The following is a 19,539-nucleotide window of genomic DNA, read 5'->3' as shown; positions in this document are numbered from 1 at the left end:
TGCAATTCAAGGTGAAAATTAGTTCCATCTAACAACGGCAGTGTTACGATGTACACGATCAAGATACAGTACGCTCCAAACCCCGAGTGATTGAAGAAAGACACAGGGTACAACATTAAGTGTGGTGTACCAACTCAAACACAAAGTGACAAAGTGAAATCGAGCTTACATTAAACCGTAGTCTCTGAGATGTCAGGCTACATGTAACTCTCGACAAATCCCCAGTCAGAGATCAATGTCACAATAATAATGCGTATGATTCAAGGCGCTTTTTATCACTTACTTAAACGATTTATGGGTCCTTCAAATTTCGTTTCAGGTAGATAGATTATTATTCTTCTTCTGAATCGGTGGCCTGCATCACCTTGAAATATGTTCCCCTCAGTGATCAATATTACATTATTAAAGTGACATCCCAGCCCTGGATTCCAAAGAAAACAATAAAAAAGCTTTACTTTACCAGTAAGCACCCAAGCACTGCAGGACAACCCGCCAATATATTTTCCTAAAGTTCCAGGATAAATGCTCTTTCAGCGCATTTATAACGAAACATGTACCTCGAACATGAACAGTCACCGATCTGCCCCATATTCAGTCTCTTGAGGGCTGAGGGAAATGAAGGAATCTCATATTATATATTATTGTACTGAACAATTTACTAATTGTTGTACCTTACGTATTGTTTCGAAGTATCGATGGCATATCTATGTTGTATATTTAACGCGATGAGTACTTTTGTAGCGCTGTTTTGTGCTTGTATTGTTTCTAAATGTTGCATGTCGATGGTTTCAGTTAAGCCCCTGAAGCCATGCTGCTGATTCATGTAATTGCTCTTTTACGGTATTATTTCATCATTCATTCATTCCATTTCGCATAACTTTTACATTTACTATTGTAACTTATCATTCATGAGCTGTCCTCACGATTGATGGTTTCCACTATCGGTATTTTTTTTAATTCTTTTTTTTTTATCTACGAGAACCCATTACAGATTTACTACATTCAGTGCGTTTAAACTATATGGCTATTCAAATCAACCTACCAAAATACGGTATGGTATAAGTTCAATGGTAGTGTCTTACAGCAGACCGCTATAAGAGCATTTGCTATTTAGTTGTTTTCGTCTTTTGTGTAGGCTTCTCTTCTTCTTCTTCACCTGGCCTTTTGAGAAGAGTCACTCTTCAGTGCTTTTTTCTATCACACACTCTCGGAAGAGAGGCTACTGCCTTCTGCAAAATTTCCACTAAGGGTTTTAATGTAACTGTCACTGCATTTTAATTAATTTTTCCTCGTCTTTTACAATCTAATACAATTTGTTTTTATGGCTCTTCTAGATTCATTGGCAACCTATTCATGTACAGCACATGCACTGAGGAGAGACCAGCTTTAAACGATTAATGAAAAGTGAAAATTATATTACATTGTTACTGAGAAACTAGTTTTAGGCACAGATAATCACATGCAAAACATCATTTGGAACATCTGTATTGAAGAGTGACGTAACACTTTCGCCAAAACCCGCTATGAATGTATGGGAAAGTCTCGGTTTCCGATGATGGGACGGTATGAAAACAGTAATGACATACTCTATAATCTCTCTTTGAAAACTCTAACGAAGTTTTCAGTGCCCCTAGCAGAAATACGGAACAATTTATAGTGTGCAGCTGGAAATTTGGCAGAATTCATGGGTTGGATAAAAAGCAGTGACAACACGATTATAATTCATGTTAGGCGTTACTCACAGACGTTCATCGTTTCCCATGCCCTCAGTATAATCTCCCTGCATCTCGAGCACCTTCTCCCATAGGGATTGAAGGCATCGAACACGGTCAGCGCATCCATCTCTGTCGACCGTCCGATGGTGAGAACGATGTCTTCTCTTGCTTTGCAGCCGTAGGTTCCTTCGTTTCGCGAACAGTTCGTAACCGCACGGCCTCACAACGGTTGAATACGCTGGATTTCTAGTATCTTCCAACCCCACGTACACAGGAGTTCCTGCACGGGATTCAACGTGTGGCATTGTGCATTGTCGTGAAGGATGGTTGGATGCATCACTGTGCTAATCGTCAACGAGCCACTCCAATCTTGATAATTCAATCTCGACCCAAGAACATTCTTCGTGCTTGCTAAACACACTGTTAAGACGTTTGAACTGACCTTTCGCGTTTTCAGCCAGTAAGCACAACAACAGACCCACAGACTCAAACCGGGCCGCCACCGTTCATGGTACTAGTTCAGCCTTCTGCTATCAGCTACAGGCAGCGGGCGAGCCATGTGAAGCGCATTCTTCGTGTTCCGATGGTGTTGCCACTACGTATTATGTATGTCACATATTAATACGCTAAACGCTTTCTGGATACTAAAATCCCCGGGTTCCTGGGTTCGATTCCCGGCGGGGTCAGGGATTTTCTCTGACTCGTGATGACGTGGTGTCGTGTGCTGTCCTTAGGTTAGTTAGGTTTAAGTAGTTCTAAGTTCTAGGGGACTGATGACCATAGATGTTAAGTCACATAGTGCTCAGAGCCATTTGAACCATTTTCTGATAATAAAGTCGACACCAAGCAGCATAATAAAATCTATGACGGTCCACTAAGATCGTCTACGTTATACTACAGGGCGGCAGGAGCGGCTCAAAGGGATGAGGTGGTGGTGGCAAGGGGGAATGGGAAGGAGGGAGTTGGGGTCCATTTTTTTATAATTATTTTTACGTATTGATATACAAATCTCACTTTACCTATTTATGAGAATAAAGTAGCATGGAATGTAATAGTCTGTAGCTTCTAGAAACGCTCAGGTGGATGTACTTGCAATCTCACCAGGCAATGGCGAGCAGTCACAGGCTGATTGCCAATCAGAAACCCGACAGGGTTCGCGAATACGCAGATAGGAATGGTTAACTGCGGGAAACTGAGTAATCCAAGAACTGAGTAAACAAAGACAGGAAAGGAAATGCCATCCACTGAGAAAAACAGAAGAAAACAGAAAACCGACGACCTCTAAGTGAGTGGGAAGGCCTGAAGGAAACATTAACGCCCCTATAGCCATGCTTTGGAGAGTTGTAATCGTAATCGCATTGCATGATGAAATACTTATGACTTATGACGAGTGTGTTCTTGGATTTCTTGTTGCTGAAATAACAACGTAATCACAACTGTGAGGGTTTCGTAGCTATTATATACGGAGGTGGCGTAAGTCATGGGATAGCGGTATGTACGTATATAGACAGAAGTAGTACAACGTACCCGAAATATAAAAGGGCAGTACACTGGTGGAATTTTCATTTGGACTCAGTTGATTCAAGTAAAAATGTTACCGACGTGTTTAAGGCGATCGACGGGAATTAACAGAATTTGAACGTGGAGTGGTAGTTGAAGCTAAACGCATGGGACATTCCATTTCGAGAATCGTTAGGGAATGCAATATTCCTCAGTCTATAGTGTAAGGAATATCACATTGGAGGCATTGTCTCTCATCACCGGGAACGCAGCGAGCGCAGCGGCACTTGCGTAGAGGTGTCAGTGCTAACACACAAGCAACACTGCCTGAAACAACAACAAAAATCAATGTGGGAGGTACGACGAACGTATTTGTTAGGACAGTGCGGCGAAATTTGGCGTTAATGTGGTATGGCAGCAGACGACCCACATCGGCTGCAGCGCCTCTCCTGGGCTCGTGACCATATCGATTGGAGCCTAGATAACTGGAAAACCGTAGCCTGTCAAATGAGTCTCTATTTCATTTGGTAAAAGCTACTGGTATTGTTCGAGTGTGGTGTAGACCCCACGAACCCATGAACCCAAGCTGTCAACAAGGCACTGTGTAAGCTTGAGGTGGCTCCGTAATGGTTTTGCTCTCTCTTTACATAGAATGGACTGGGTTCTCTGGATGTTCAGCTACTTCCAGACTAGTTGCAGCCATTCATGGACTTCATGTTCCCAAACAGAGACGAAATTATCATGGATGAAAATACGCCATATCACTGGGCCACAACTATTCGTGATTGGTTAGAAGAACATTCTGGACAGTTTGAGTATATGGTTTCGCCACCCAGATCGTCCAACGTGAATCCCACCGAACGTTCTTGGAACATAGTCGAGAGGGCAGTTCATCCAAAAAATTCTGCGCCAGCAACACTTTCACAATTACGGACAGAGAGGCACACGGCTCAGTATTTCTTCGGGGGAATCCTACGAGTTGTTAGGTCTATGCCACTACGAGCTGCTGCACTTGGCCGAGAAAAGGAGTTCCGACACAATATTAGCAGATTTCCAATGACGTTTGACATCACTGTGTACAAGGGCATCCTGAAAAGTAATGCCTTCGACTTTTTGTTTTTACTTTAAAACACTTAAAGCTTTTTTCAATATGTCGTTATTAACATTCTACATCTTTATTCTTCATGTCTACGTATTTACTTCTCAACATAGTCACCCTGACGACGAACATATTTTTCACAACGAGAGACCTGTCTGTTGATATCGTCACTGTAAGATGTTTGACTATGTTAACGGAGCCACAATCTCACCCTTCTTGCACCGCTTGAATACTATCAAAGTGAGGTCCTTGACGGTGTTTGTTAAGTTTTGGGTACAGGTGCTCTCCTGTTCTCAGGTCAAATTGGTGAACTAAGGTTTCATCACCTGTCACAGTGTTATTAATGAACCTTTCACTCTCTTCTCAAAACGCAAAGGAAATTATCGACAGTGCCCAATTCATTTGTTTCTGGTCAGTAGTGAGCATTCGAGGCAGACACAGTTTCCTTCATGTACCGTACATCCGCAATGATACCTCTACAAGCTTTTGTGATGTGCCACATTACCTGAGACGTGGTTCTGTGTTATACGACGATTGCATCTGAAGAGTTCGTGAGCCCGATTCCGATTACTCTAGTTGGTTACCGTATGTGGTAGTTCACACAGAGCTCTATTACTCAAGTTCAGGTTAACACCACCGTCTTCTTCGTTACGAGTACAAACAAACCAACATCGCACATTAGTGACGTCGATACAATCGTCACAGTACACGGTTCTCATTCTTCTATGTATTTCAACTGGAAACGCGTTTCCTGCGATGAGAAGCCCGATTACAACACGCTGTTTGTCATGCATAGACGAAGTTACGTTACACACTGTCGTGGTACAAGCTGCAGTCGGAGGTCTCGTGCAGCAGGGGGTTGCAACTTGTGTCATCGACGCGGAAAAGTCAGAGTTATACGCAGGACATGCAATACCTCAACCGATATTGATAGCAGAAAAAAAACTCTGAGGCACTAGTTTTCAGCGCGCCCTTGTAGTTCTTAAGTTACACTCTGCGATCAAAAGTATCCGGACACCCGGCTGAAAATTACGTGGCGCTCTCCATAGGTAATGCTGGAATTCAATATGGTGTTGGCCCACCAATAGCCTCGATGACAGCTTCCACTCTCGCAGGCGCACTTTCAGGTGCTGGAAGGTTTCTTGGGGAATGACAGCCATTCTTCACGGAGTGCTGCACTGAGGAGAGGTATCGATGTCGGTCGGTGAAGCCTGGCACGAAGTCGGCGTTCTAAAACATCCCAAAGGCGTTCCATAGGATTCAGGTCAGGGCTCTGTGTAGGCCAGTCCCGTACGTGGATGTTATTGTCGTGTAAGCTCTCCGACACAGGCCATACATTATGAACAGGTACTCGATCGTGTTGAAGGATCCAGTTGCCATCCCCACATTGCCTTCAACAGTGGGAAGCAAGAAGGTGCTTAAAACATCAATGTAAGCGAGTGCTATAATAGTGTCACACAAAATAACAAGGGGTGCAAGCCCCCTCCATTAAAAACACGACCACACCATAACACCACCGCCTCCGAATTTTACTGTTGACAGTACACACGCCGGCAGATTACGTTCAGCAGGCATTCGACATACCCACACACTGTCATCGGATCGCCATATTGACTACCGTGATTCGTCACTCCGCACAACGTTTTCCCACTGTTCAATCGCCAATGCTTACGATCCTTACACCAAGCGAGGCGTCGTTTGGCATTTACCGGCGTGATGTGTGGCTTGTGAGCAGCCGCTCGACCATGAAATCCAAGTTTTCTCACCTTTCGCCTAACTGTCATAGTACTTGCAGTGGATCCTGAAGCAGTTCGTTGCTATTTCGTCGTAGCCTATCGAGTTCACTACGCAGTATTTTATCTTCGGGAAGATAAGGCTTTCGTATAATAATCTTGTATGCATGCTTTTGTTCGAGTGATGAAGTGGCCAGTCATGATACTACTGTCGTGAAAAAATTCCCTTTTTCTCAAATTTAAACGCGCCCATTGTTTTATGTGGCGAATTCAATAGCGTACTAAACCCAGTGTCAACTACTTTGAGAGCTGACACAAAGGCCAATTTTGATCCCGGCCAAACAACTTTCTCACGTGTGAATAAGCAGCTATCATACTAAACAGAATGAAAGATCAAGCCAATCACATCATAAAAAAAACTAAATTCTGTCGTATCATTTTCATATCAAGCAACAAGGGCCTAAAGAAATTTAATTTTGATCTTCTGTAGGACTTTTTAGAAATAGACTTTCGAGCAGTGTGACTAAACTCACAATTACAATAAATTATAAAAGGGGTATTGATTGTTGGGTGCAGTTCGCCAAACCTAAACTCACACATTTTTTAAAATATCTTTCAAGGGAAAAGACGTCATGGGCAAGAAGTACCAAGAAACTTTATTTTATTGACCGGAGGTACATTTATGTAATCTCTGATCGTGATACGAAACATACATACCAGAAAGTATAGTCCCAAAATACTGCAACGGTCCCCCCCCCCCCCTCCCCCTCCACCTTCCCGCCATTGGCTCCTGTCAACTACGTGCACCACAAGCACAAGACCCTGGCACGCATTACATGAGAAGAGGCGTCCCTGGTGCACAAATAGGCCGACATCCGCAATATCTCGATACTCCACCAAAAGACGCTGAGTACGACATTCGTCGAAACGCTGTGAAATTTCAACTCTGTCACCAGGCTGGAAACCCGAAAGCATTACATTATCAACGCTGAAACTTTTTTATATCTCTCTGTGTATTTTATTCCGTCGCATAATCGTCACCACATACAAAACAAAATCTCTACGATTACTGGTCAGTTTCCATTTTTGTTAGGAGCAGAGATGTAGGAAATACTGATAAAAACAGCTATCGGGGCAGATAAGCACAGTAAGAGACCATGAACATCTTCCGTAATGATTAGCCAGAATTTCAAAAATTTGTAACAAAATGCTTAAAATGTCTATTGCTTACGCTATTCAGATATGGTTGAAGCAGACGTCTGACATTTATTAACTATTCGCTTATCTCTTTCTGTTGTATCATAGCTTATTGCCACACAGTAAGCATAGCTATAACAAGGAAAACAAAATGTAACATCCTAGGTTTGCACTCCAAGGCGTTCTAGTAGATGCTAAATACAGAGATATGGGAAACCGTCTGTAACTGAGGCACCAGGGTGCGGACAGGACTTCTGTCCCCTCTGGTTAAACGAGAGCAAATGGCCGCCTTAGCTGATGCAGTGTCTGGCTTTAAGTACCCCTGTTTCAGATATTTCGCCCTGAGCATCTCGTCATTTCATCTGTATCGCAGATCCCAACCGAATGACGATGTCGCCGGCCGCTACAGTCTGGAACCGAGCGACCCCTACGGTCGCAGGTTAGAATGCTGCCTCGGGCATGGATGTGTGTGATGTCCTTAGGATAGTTACGTTTAAGTAGTTCTAAGTTCTAGAGGACTGATGACGTCCCATAGAGCTCAGAGCCATTTTTTGAACGGTCTCGCTGGTTACAGGTTATCTCTGTTGGCGAACCGTAACGTGGTGCTTGCTGTCTGTTTGTAGGCTTCTACTACGAGACTGCAGCCTCCTTCCTTTGACTGGACTTTATCATTCCATGCTGCCGGTACCGAAGTGTGACAACCATGACTGACCAAAGATGCGAAACTACTGAGCCTTCCTCTGAGAAAAGCCAAACCGACTGACTGCAAGTTGCTATCTGGGTGGGCATCTGAGTGCCGCTTCTAGGGCTGTGTATGTATCGCCTTGGTAGCTGTACAACGCGTGTGCTGAGGGCCCCTAGACTCACGCCTTCACGACAACAGCCATCACGAAGATGCTGTGCGCACAATTCAAAGCAAGCGTCCGTCTTCAACAGCGCTGAGGTTCATTGTATTTACAGGGGAGTGTCCGTGGCCCGCTTCACTGGCTCCCGTTACTGCACTCCACGTCGCATCGACATCACGCACTCTGCCTGACCTGCCGCAAGCTACGTGAGCTACCGGAGTGCTGTGTCTAGCATTTCTCGCCGGCGAATCAGGGAGTAGCTTGGCCCATTTCCTGTGTGTTGGAAAAGACAATATTCACTGTATCAACTACGTTAATCAAAAGTTAGTACAGACGTTTCATGGACAACTTCGCGAGTAAGACTGAAACACTCACCAACCCTCGAAACTAAGCCTCCAAGACTTGAAAATTTACCACATCATCATCACCTCTCCACACACTAACCTCTTGGCCTCAGGGTGACGGTTACAGCTGGAGTACAGAAGTAGGCCTCTTGACACCGGCCACTGCCTCAACTGGTGGTCAGAAACGGTCTTCGAGACACCCAGCATAATCAAAATTCTCAGCAACTCAACATCGCTGCAGTCAGCCTCACTTATCTCGCAGTTTGTAGTTCAGAATGAAGAGTAGTGAGAGAAAGTTGTTTTGTTACCTTGTAGATGGCCTTTTTGTTTCATTATATAATTGTTAGCATTGGTAAATCACTGACACAATCATTTCAATCTGAAACTAGCTCTGGTACAGCACTGTGAAAATCTTGACCTGCTGAAGTTCAGGGGCGGTTGTCGTGAAATGTATATGTCAGGTCTGAATTTTGAGCTAATTTTTCTGAGCACGGGTTGCCGTGCACCAAGACCTGATGTTTTACTTGCCGACATTGAGGTCATTTGGCACGGGATTGTATGAATGTAGATGGCTATGGTACACCGTAAGAATTAGAGTAACTCCTTTTGTGTTGTGTACCCCCCCTTGAACCGTGGACCTTGCCGTTGGTGGGATGGCTTGCGTGCCTCAACGATACAGATAGCCGTACTGTAGGAGCAACCACAACGGAGGGGTATCTGTTGAGAGGCCATACAAACGTGGTGTTCCTGAAGAGGGGCAGTAGCCTTTTCAGTAGTTGCAGGGGCAACAGTTTGGATGATTGACTGATCTGGTTTGTAACACTAACCAAAACGGCCTTGCTGTTCGTGTACTGCGAACGGCTGAAAGCAAGGGGAAACTACAGCCGTAATTTTTCCCGAGGGCATGCAGTTTTACTATATGATTAAATGAAGATGGCGTCCTCTTGGGTAAAATATTCCGGAGGTAAAATAGTCCCCCATTCGGATCTCCGGGCGAGGCCTACTCAAGAGGACGTCGTTACCAGGAGAAAGAATACTGGCGTACTACGGATCGGAGCGTGGAATGTCATGTCCCCTAATCGGGCAGGTAGGTTAGAGAATTTAAAAAGGGAAATGGACAGGTTAATTTAGATATAGTGGGAATTAGTGAAGTTCGGTGGCAGGAGGAACAAGACTTTTGGTCAGGTGAATACAGGGTTATAAATACAAAATCAAATAGGGGTAATACAGGAGTGGGTCTAATAATGAATAAAAAAATACGAGTACGGGTAATCTACTACAAACAGCATAGTGAACGCATTATTGTGCCCAGGATAGACAAAAATCCCATGCCTACTACAGTAGTGCAAGTTTATATGCCAACTAGCTCTGCAAATGACGAAAAAATTGATGAAATATATGATGAGATGAAAGAAATTATTCAGGTAGTGAAGGGAGACGAAAATTTAATACACATGGGTGACTGGAAGTCGAGAGTAGGAAAAGAGAGAGAAGGAAACACAGTAGGTGAATATGGAATGGGGCTAAAAAATGAAAGAGGAAGCCGCTTAGTAGAATTTTGTTCAGAGCATAACTCAAACGTAGCTAACACTTGGTTCAAGAATCATCAAAGACGGTTGTGTACATGGAAGAACCCTGGAGATACTAAAAGGTATCAGATAGATTATATAATGGTAAGACAGAGATTTAGGAACCAGGTTTTACATTGCAAGACATTTCCAGGGGCAGATGTGGACTCGACCACAATCTATTGGTTATGAGCTGTACATTAAAACTAAAGAAACTGCAAAAAGGTGGAAATTTAAGGAGATGGGACCTGGATAAACTGAAAGAACCAGAGGTTGTACAGAGTTTCAGGGTAAGCATAAGGAAACAATTGACAGGAATGGGGGAAAGAAAAACAGTAGAAGAAGAATGGGTAGCTTTAAGGAATGAAATAGTGAAGGCAGCAGAGGATCAAGTAGGTAAAAAGACGAGGGCTAGTAGAAACCCTTGGTTAAAAGAAGAAATATCGAATTTAATTGATGAAAGGAGAAAATATAAAAATGCAGTAAATGAAGCAGGCAAAAAGGAATACAAACGTCTCAAAAAAATGAGATCGAGAGGAAGTGCAGAATGGTTAAGCAAGGATGGCTAGAGGACAAATGTAAGGATGCAGAGGCATATCTCATTAGAGGTAAGATAGATACTGCCTACAGGAACATTAAAGAGACCTTTGGAGAAAAGAGAGCCACGTGCATGAATATTAAGAGCTTTGATGGAAACCCACTTCTAAGCAAAGAAGGGAAAGCAGAAAGGTGGAAGGAGCATATAGAGATTCTATACAAGGACGAGGTACTTGAGGACAATATTATAGAAACGGAAGAGGATGTAGACGAAGATCAAATGGGACACATGATACTGCGTGAAGAGTTTGACAGAGCACTAAAAGACCTAAGTCGAAAAAGGGCCCGGGGTAGACAACATTCCATTAGAACTACTGAAAGCCTTGGGAGAGCCAGTCCTGACAAAACTCTACCATCTGGTGAGCAAGGTGTATGAGACAGGCGAAATATCATCACACTTCAAGAAGAATATATAATTCCAATCCCAAAGAACGCAGCTATTTACAGATGTGAAAATTACCGAACTATCAGTTTAATAAGTCACAGCTGCAAAATACTAATGCGAGTTCTCTACAGACGAATGGAAAAACTGATAGAAGCCGACCTCGGGGAAGATCAGTTTGGATCCCATAGAAATATTGGAACACGTGAGGCAATACTGACCCTACGACGTATCTTAGAAGAAAGAGTAAGGGAAGGCAAACCTGCGTTTTTAGACTTAGAGAAAGCTTTTGACAATGTTGATTGGAATACTCTCTTTCAAATTCTGAAGGTGGCAGGCGTAAAATACAGGGAGCGAAAGGCTATTTACAATTTTTACAGAAACCAGATGCTGTTAGAAGAGTCGAGGGGTATGAAAGGGAAGCAGTGGTTGGGAAGGGAATAAGACAGGGTTGCAGCCTCTCCCCGATGTTATTCAATCTGTATGTTGAGCCAGCAATAAAGGAAACAAAAGAAAAGTTCGAAGTATATATCAAAATCCACGGAGAAGAAATAAAAACTTTGAGGTTCGCCGATGACATTGTAATTCTATCAGAGACAGGAAAGGACTTGGAAAAGCAGCTGAACGGAATGGACAGTGTCTTGAAAGGAGGGTATAAGATGAACATCAACAAAAGCAAAACGAGGATAATGGAATGCAGTCGAATTAAGTCGGGTGATGCTGAGGGAATTACATTAGGAAATGCGACACTTAAAGCAGTAAAGGAGTTTTGCTGTTTGGGGAGCAAAATAACTGATTATGGTCGAAGTAGAGAGGATGTAAAATGTAGACTGGCAGTGGCAAGGAAAGCGTTTCTGAAGAAGAAAAATATGTTAACATCTAGTATAGATTTAAATGTCAGGAAGTCGTTTCTGAAAGTATTTGTATGGAGTGTAGCAATGTATGGAAGTGAAACGTGGACGATAAATAGTTTAGAGAAGGAGAGAGTAGAAGCTTACGAAATGTGGTGCTACAGAAGAATGCTGAAGATTCGATGGGTAGATCACATAACAAATGAGGAGGTATTGAACAGAATTGGAGAGAAGAGGAGCTTGTGTCACAACTTGACTAGAAGAAGGGATCGGTTGGTAGGACATGTTCTGAGATATCGATGGATTACCAATTTAGTATTGGAGGGCAGCGTGGAGGGTAAAAATCGTAGAGGGAGACCAAGAGGTGAATACACTAAGCAGATGCAGAAGGATGTAGGCTGCAGTAGGTACTGGGAGATGAAGATGCTTGCACAGGATAGAGTAGCATGCAGAGCTGCATCAAACCAGTCTCAGGACTGAAGACCACAACAACAACCTTATAATCTGGTCATGGTTTTCACGCCTCATGTGTTATATTTCTTTGGCAGCTACTGGTAGAATATGCAGCATGCTGAAGGAAACATTCTCTGCTAATACGTTTCTTTTGTCACTATGACCCAACATATTGTTAGATTACAAGCTGCGCTTGAGATGAAAGGTGGGGAATTAAACCATTAAGAATCACTGCAGACTGAAATGCTGGGAGGTTGGTCTGAATGATCATGCCTTCGTATGGCCAATTTGCGACAGACCTAGTAGGATACACTAACATTTGAACAATCAGCTAAAGGGTTACAGCAGAGATACTGGAAACAAAATAGTACCCCCATCATTAGATAAATATTAAATACATTAACTCAGAAGCATAACGAATTGGGCAAGTCATTTTAGGATAGTATCAGGAAACTAAACTTTCAGACATATGTGCTGACATGAAATGAAGAAGTGAATACAATGTTACACCAAAAAGCTGAAAGATTCTCGATGCGTTTTGAGTGGCACTGCTACTGAAATATCGAACGTGTTTGTAGTTATGCACTTAGAGGAGATAGATACAGCGACCAAGGACCGTGGTTTGTTTCGACTGTAAATTATCACACTATAGGTGGTGACGGGCATCTCCCGAAACAGTGTCATCATCCAAAGTGTTAACGAATGGGGACATGCTGGTCACAAAGTACAGGTGCACAGAGCTAAGAAACGAAAGAATTGGTCGCGGGGGAGGCGTTCGGTAAACACAAACTGGAACGTATCAGTCGTCGGAAGACAGTCCCAATAGAATGTGGTACTGCACGGTTAAATGCAGAGATGTAATGTTGCTTGTGGGATTTTGTCAGTGGCAGGCAACGTAGTTTTTTAATAGATCTCTTGAGTAGGAAAAGATTAAGAGCTCGTCATTACAGATTACATGGGGTGGGTAACAGTGATATATATTCAATGGAACAATACAGCTCAAGTTCAGCGTTAGAGCTAAAACTTTTTCTGAGTATTTCGAGGTGTTGTCACAAGTGGGGCAAGGGTATTGCAGAACTTCATTTCCATGCTGACCATCATGCCAAAAATCAAGCTTTCACAACATACAGTTGAACTTGGAGGAACTTTGTTTCCACTGGGTGATACTGCTACAAGTGAGACGATGTCACAATGCATACCAACATACAGGTGTTACCGACTACACTGCATACACGCACGCTGAAAATGGGTTCTCACAACTATGTGCCATCAGGCACAGGTGAATTAATTCAGGTATCCATAGGTACAGACTCACCACAGAAAATATTATACGTGGTTGAATCACTGAAGAATAACAAGCATTTGGATACGATGCGCTGATTTGTACACAGAAGCATAGCATGCATAAGTAATGTACAAGGGGAATATACGGTTCTGATAAACCTGAATAATTTTGGTATGGGCGACATAAATTAACAAAGGGCTTAATTATCACCACATTGGATATTTTGGTGGAAGAGGATATAGACATGCCATATTCTGGCCATAGGCACACCGTCTGTGATCCTGCTTAAATCGAGACACCTACAGGGCTGTGAACAGCAAGTTAAGGAAGACCTATTGTTGCGGTTTAAAAATTTGTTTAATGAACAGGATCCACTACATGTGACTCTTATTTCCCAACATCGCATACCAACAGGGAGTAGTGATCCAGTTTATAAGGAGCCTTATCGCATAACAAAGTGTTTACATCATATAATGGAAGAATTTATCGACCTATAAATGTCAGAAAGAATTTTTGAAACTAGTGATAGGCCGTGGGGAAAACCTGTCACCCTGGCCCCAAAACTAGTCGACTGATGGCATTAAGATATATCGCTTTTGTTGGGACTAAAGATGTCTGAAATGATAATTAAATCAAAACCCTAAGCCGTCGACAGGCGCTGATATATATCGACGATGACAGTTGAAAATATATTCCCCGCCCGGGACTCGAACCCGAGATCTCCTGTTTATATGGCAGACACGCTCTATCCGCTTAAGACACCTAGGGCACAGAGGATAGTGCGACTTCAGGGACTTATCCCTTGCTCTCTCCCCGTGAGACCCACATTCCCAACTTAATGTCAACACACCACATTCATAGTGCCCCTGCCCATTACACTCATTACTCGCGGCAGACAATCTTAGCGAGTCCCGTAAGAGTTCGGGTAATGCGTGTGCATCCAGCACAGAAGAAGAAGGTCAATGGCCGGTTAGCCTTAACTATATGAAGATATTGTCTTCATATAAAGGTGTCTGAGTGCGCGAACTAGCACCAAAGAGTATTTCGATAGTGATTATCATGGACGCTTGACAATTAGGAAGATGCAAGTTTTTCTCTACAACTGATTTACCTAGTGGGTAGTATCAGATCGAGGTAGTACCGGAGGATGGATCTAAAACAGCTATTTCGGTCGTATGGGGCATTTTCAATACCGCCAAATGCCGTTCTGGCTTAAAAACGTGCAGCCACATTCCATCAATTGTTAGATGGAGTTTTTCATGGCCTGAAACCTAGGAAATGCATGGTGTATCTCAATGACGTTACAGTTTTTTCGCAAAATATTGACCAAAATGTGAAACGGTCGCAGGAAACATTAATCTTTCTCTGAGTCTTGACAGATATAATACTGCACAGACTCAAGTCAAGTACTACGGCCATGTCATTAGGGAGGAGGGTACACAAATCAGTCCCCATTATCAGCAGTTTATGAATTTTCAGCTGCACAAATAGCGAAACAATCGGCCGGTCGTTGTGGGCGAGCGGTTCTAGGCGCTTCAGTCTGGAAGCGCGCTACCGCTACGGTCGCAGGTTCGAATCGTGCCTCGGCCATGGATGTGTGTGATGTCCTTAGGTTAGTCAGGTTTAAGTAGTTCTAAGTTCTAGTGGACTGATGACCTCAGATGTTAATCCCATAGTGCTCAGATCCATTTGAGCCCCGCTTTCTCTCTTTAATGTACTGAAACCAAAGTTATAATATGCAAAAAGATACATGAGGTGTGGCAACGACTTTGACAATCCAGCACAAAAGCACTGGACAGGCGAGAAATTGTGGGACAGCAGGGAAGTCAGCATCCACGTGTTAGTGTCGGCCAATGTGTGTTGTTTGCCGACTCATTCATGCCAAAAGGGAAAACCAAGAAATTTTTAACGAAATGTAATTGTCCATATCAGGTTATAGAGCTTACCGCTCCGGTTAATGTTGAGATCCAATTACCTAAAAAACTTTCAGTGTACTTGTAAGCAGAGTGTAGCAAATCGATGTTGCGATAGATGCTTTACCCCAAGTTCTGATGACAGCACCACAGCAAACCTAAAAACCCAAGGAAGGTTAAGGAGAGTGTGTTACCAGGTACTCATGCTATGCACAGGGTACAATATGAATTTAGCAATTTCCTATAGGTGGCGAGACAGAAGGGGGCAATTACCGTTTACCAAAAGCAGTTACCGGTACCGGTACACCAATACTGTACTGGCAAGACAGACCTCCGGGTATCCTATCTACCCAGAATATAGCGTTTCTGGGCGGCATCTTGGATACATAAGTCTTACATTTGATTAATGAGCTAGTCACAGAAGGAAAATAACGTATTTCTACTGAACAGATGTCCAGGAATATTCAGAATTTTCGAGAACAGCATCGTCTAAATGATGTTAATATATTCAACTATCAGCATAACGGCGTTTCTTATAGCACCCTGCATGCTCCACCTACACTTTAAGCAAACAGTTGCCAGTCCTTCAGACTTACCACCACATCGGACCTCCAAAGAATTACTCGACATCATACATAAGCAATAAGAACTAGAATCACTTGTTGCAGTATTATTACCAGATTATAGTAAATACAGATTAAAACTAGATTTTAAGGAAGAGAGTGGCAATTGGCAATAAAACCCAGTCTCGTGAGTTGTTAAACAATAACTGCTAAATATAAACCTTTGTAAATATAATCTGTGTACACGAAGTTGTTCTACAGTTTTCTTATGGCAAGATGTGCACCGTTGTCCATCCTTCAGACCTACCAGAGCATCAGATCACCACATAACGGCTTCACACTACATATAAACTATACGAACTAGACTTACCTGTCGTAATACTTGTTATCAGAGTATGGCAAGTAGAGATTAAAATTAGTTTTTTTTAAGGAATAGAGTGGTTATGAGCAGTGAAAACCACTCTCTTGAGTTGTTAAGCAATAATTGCTAACTGTAAACCATTCTAAATATAATCTACGTATATGAAGTTATTCGAGGGTGACAGCAACACAAAATTCGTAGCTAATCTTTTGAAGAGCGGAGGACTGTTACACAAAAACTCCTGATCCTGGGGGTTACTCGACACCGACGGTAAAAGAACCAAATCCGACTCAGCCCATGTGTCACAATCATAATTTAGAACACGCAAAGATTGTCTATATGGCAAACACAGTTCAACACGCGTAAATCATTGCCACACAGCAAGGATAGCCATAGCAAGGAGCGTTAACGGTGCAGTATGACAGCAGCCAGGACGTCATTCTCCACATGCAGAGGAAGGGGAAAATGTCTGTAAGTGAGGCACCGCAGTGCGGATAGGACTGCTGCCACCTCTGCTTAAAAGAGGGCAAATGCCCACCTGATCTGCTACAGTGTCGTGAGTCTGGCTTTACATACTTCTGTTTCTACATGTCGTCCCAATGTCTCGTCATTCAGTCTGCATCACTGTTACAGACAGAATTACAGTCTCACTATTTACACATTAACTCTGCTGGCGAATTGTAACGTGCAGCTTCCTGTCTGTTTGTAGGTTTCAGCTACGAGACTACAGCCTGATACTTCGGTTGGACTTTATGGTTCCACACTGCTCCTACCGGTACCTGTCATTAAAGATGCGGACCTACTGAGTCTTCCTCTGGTGAAGGACCACCGCCTGAAGGGACAAACGATTGAATGTAAGCTGCCATCTTCTGCTTGCTGGTTGGGCACTTGAGGGCGGGCTTCCAGATAGTACGTGTATCGCCTTTGTGGCTATACGCTGTGTGAGCTCACGGAGCCCGGGGCTTCTGTCTTCACGACAACGGCCATCAGGGAGATGGTCAAGGCCCGCCTCACTGACTCCCGCTACTGCATCCCATGCAGTCTCGTTGTCAGGCAGTGTGCTTGACGTATCGCAAGTTGCATGAGCTGCCGTGGTGCTGTGTCTAGCATTCCTCGCCGACACCTTATAAAGCAGCCGAACCATATTCTGCACACTGGAGAACGCAATATTCATTTTAGCAATCACGTTAACATTATGTTATTTCAGATACCGCTGGAGCACTGGTACCTTCGGACACAAGATTGAAACGCTCACCAGTCCTCGGAGCTCGGCCTCTGACACTTGTAAAGTCACTGCCTCACCTGTTCACGCTCGATGCCCACTGATTTAGACTTACTTGCAGATTTTACCGTTGCGCTTAGCAGATCTATGCCAGATTCTTTGCCAATCGCAGTACCCCTCCCCAACTAGTAAAATCTCATTATAAACTTTGGTGTCATTAGTATCAACTTGCAACCAATAACGGCTCCACTTTTGATATGTGTGGCTAACACGTGTTTGGTCATACGACACTGATTGATCAAGAAGGGTGCTTGCAGAAGACAAGAGCAGGTAATTGGGAACTCTGTCTCTTGATGGTGTATGAGATGAGCTATGTGCCATCCTATAAGGTCATGTCCCTGGATTCAATGATCGTGATACATACCTGGGTTCAAATGTAGTAGTGATGTTACTAATAGCAACCAAAGCCCTTGGTAAGAGCACGATATTAAAATGTAAGAGGAAGGCAATAACGATATCATAGCTCACAACGTGATATAGCATTCCGAGTGCGTATGGTCCGTGAATCGAGCCAGAGAATTTTTCCTCTCTTCACGACTTGCCAGAAACATGTTTTCTGAGTTGTACTCTATGTGATGAGACAATTGAGATTAATTTGTTTGTAATACTGTGATGGACTTCTAAGGCTGATTTTTATGTAGTGCAGTAAGTTGGACTGCACAGGACAGATGGCAGATAAAGGCGTGGTAAGTATGTTAACTTCACATTGTTAACGATTAATTAGGAATATCCTGTACTCGCAGATAGCTGTATTTATCGAAAAGGGCGGAATACATTCAATCCTTAGTAGTTCTCATCCGTCGCCTAATAATCGCTACCAGAAATGATTATTCTACCGTTCTGCAAAGATCTCCAGCGGTTTTTAAGTATCATTGCAACGGCCTGGGTATTTTTCTACTTTTTAGTCGTTCCTTATGTTTTGGCATGTCTTGGACATAAACTTATACAAAAATTTCTAACCTGGCCTAACGTTGAACTCAGCATGCATTTATGGTTCAAATGGCTCTCAGCACTATGGGATTTAACTTCAGAGGTCATCAGTCCCCTAGAACTTAGAACTACTTAAACCTAACTAACCTAAGGACATCACAAACATCTATTCCCGAGGCAGGATTCGAACCTGCGGCCGTAGCGGTCGCGCGGCTCTGGACTGTAGCGCCTAGAACCGCTCGGCCACTCAGACCGGCTCATGCATTTATCCTATGAAGCTAACAGTAAAGAATAAGTGGACTGAAACTATAATTCACATTTTGTCATCTAACGCGAGACACTAAAATTCATTGCTGTTGCGTCCTAAAAGTTAATACTAAACAGTGTTTTCTTTAAGTAACAGTTTTAACTAACTAACTGTGGCCTAATAAACTTTATTTGCCACTTTCAAGGCTATCGTGATTCTGAAGAACCTAAAACACTGCTACGTAGTAGTTTCTGAAGCACATTAAAACTAATGTTTTTATTTTCTACCTGTGTAATGCCTCAAATGGATACTTTTTCTTTTCAGACCCACAGTACCAATATTTAGAACTGAGTCAGGAACCAGTGTCAGCAGCTAGTAGTCTCGTGATCGCGTTCTCGCTTCCCGAGCGCGGGGTGCCTGGTTCGATTCCCGGCGGGGTCAGGGATTTTCACCTGCCTCGAGATGACTCGGTGTTGTTGTGTCGTCTTCATCATCATCATTCATCCCCATTACGGTCGGAGGAAGGCAATGGCAAACCACCTCCACTAGGACCTTACCTAGTACGGCGCTACGGGTCTCCCGCGTCGTTGCCCTACGCTCTGTAAAGAGATATGGGACATCATCATCATAATCTTCAGGAACCAGTGAACGTCACCTACAAAAAGTTCCCTTGT

The sequence above is a fragment of the Schistocerca gregaria genome, chromosome 4, assembly GCF_023897955.1.
Source record: "Schistocerca gregaria isolate iqSchGreg1 chromosome 4, iqSchGreg1.2, whole genome shotgun sequence".
NCBI classification, from domain to species: Eukaryota; Metazoa; Arthropoda; class Insecta; order Orthoptera; family Acrididae; genus Schistocerca; species Schistocerca gregaria.
The sequence above is the reverse complement of the archived record's forward strand: the minus strand, read 5'-3'. Positions refer to the sequence as shown.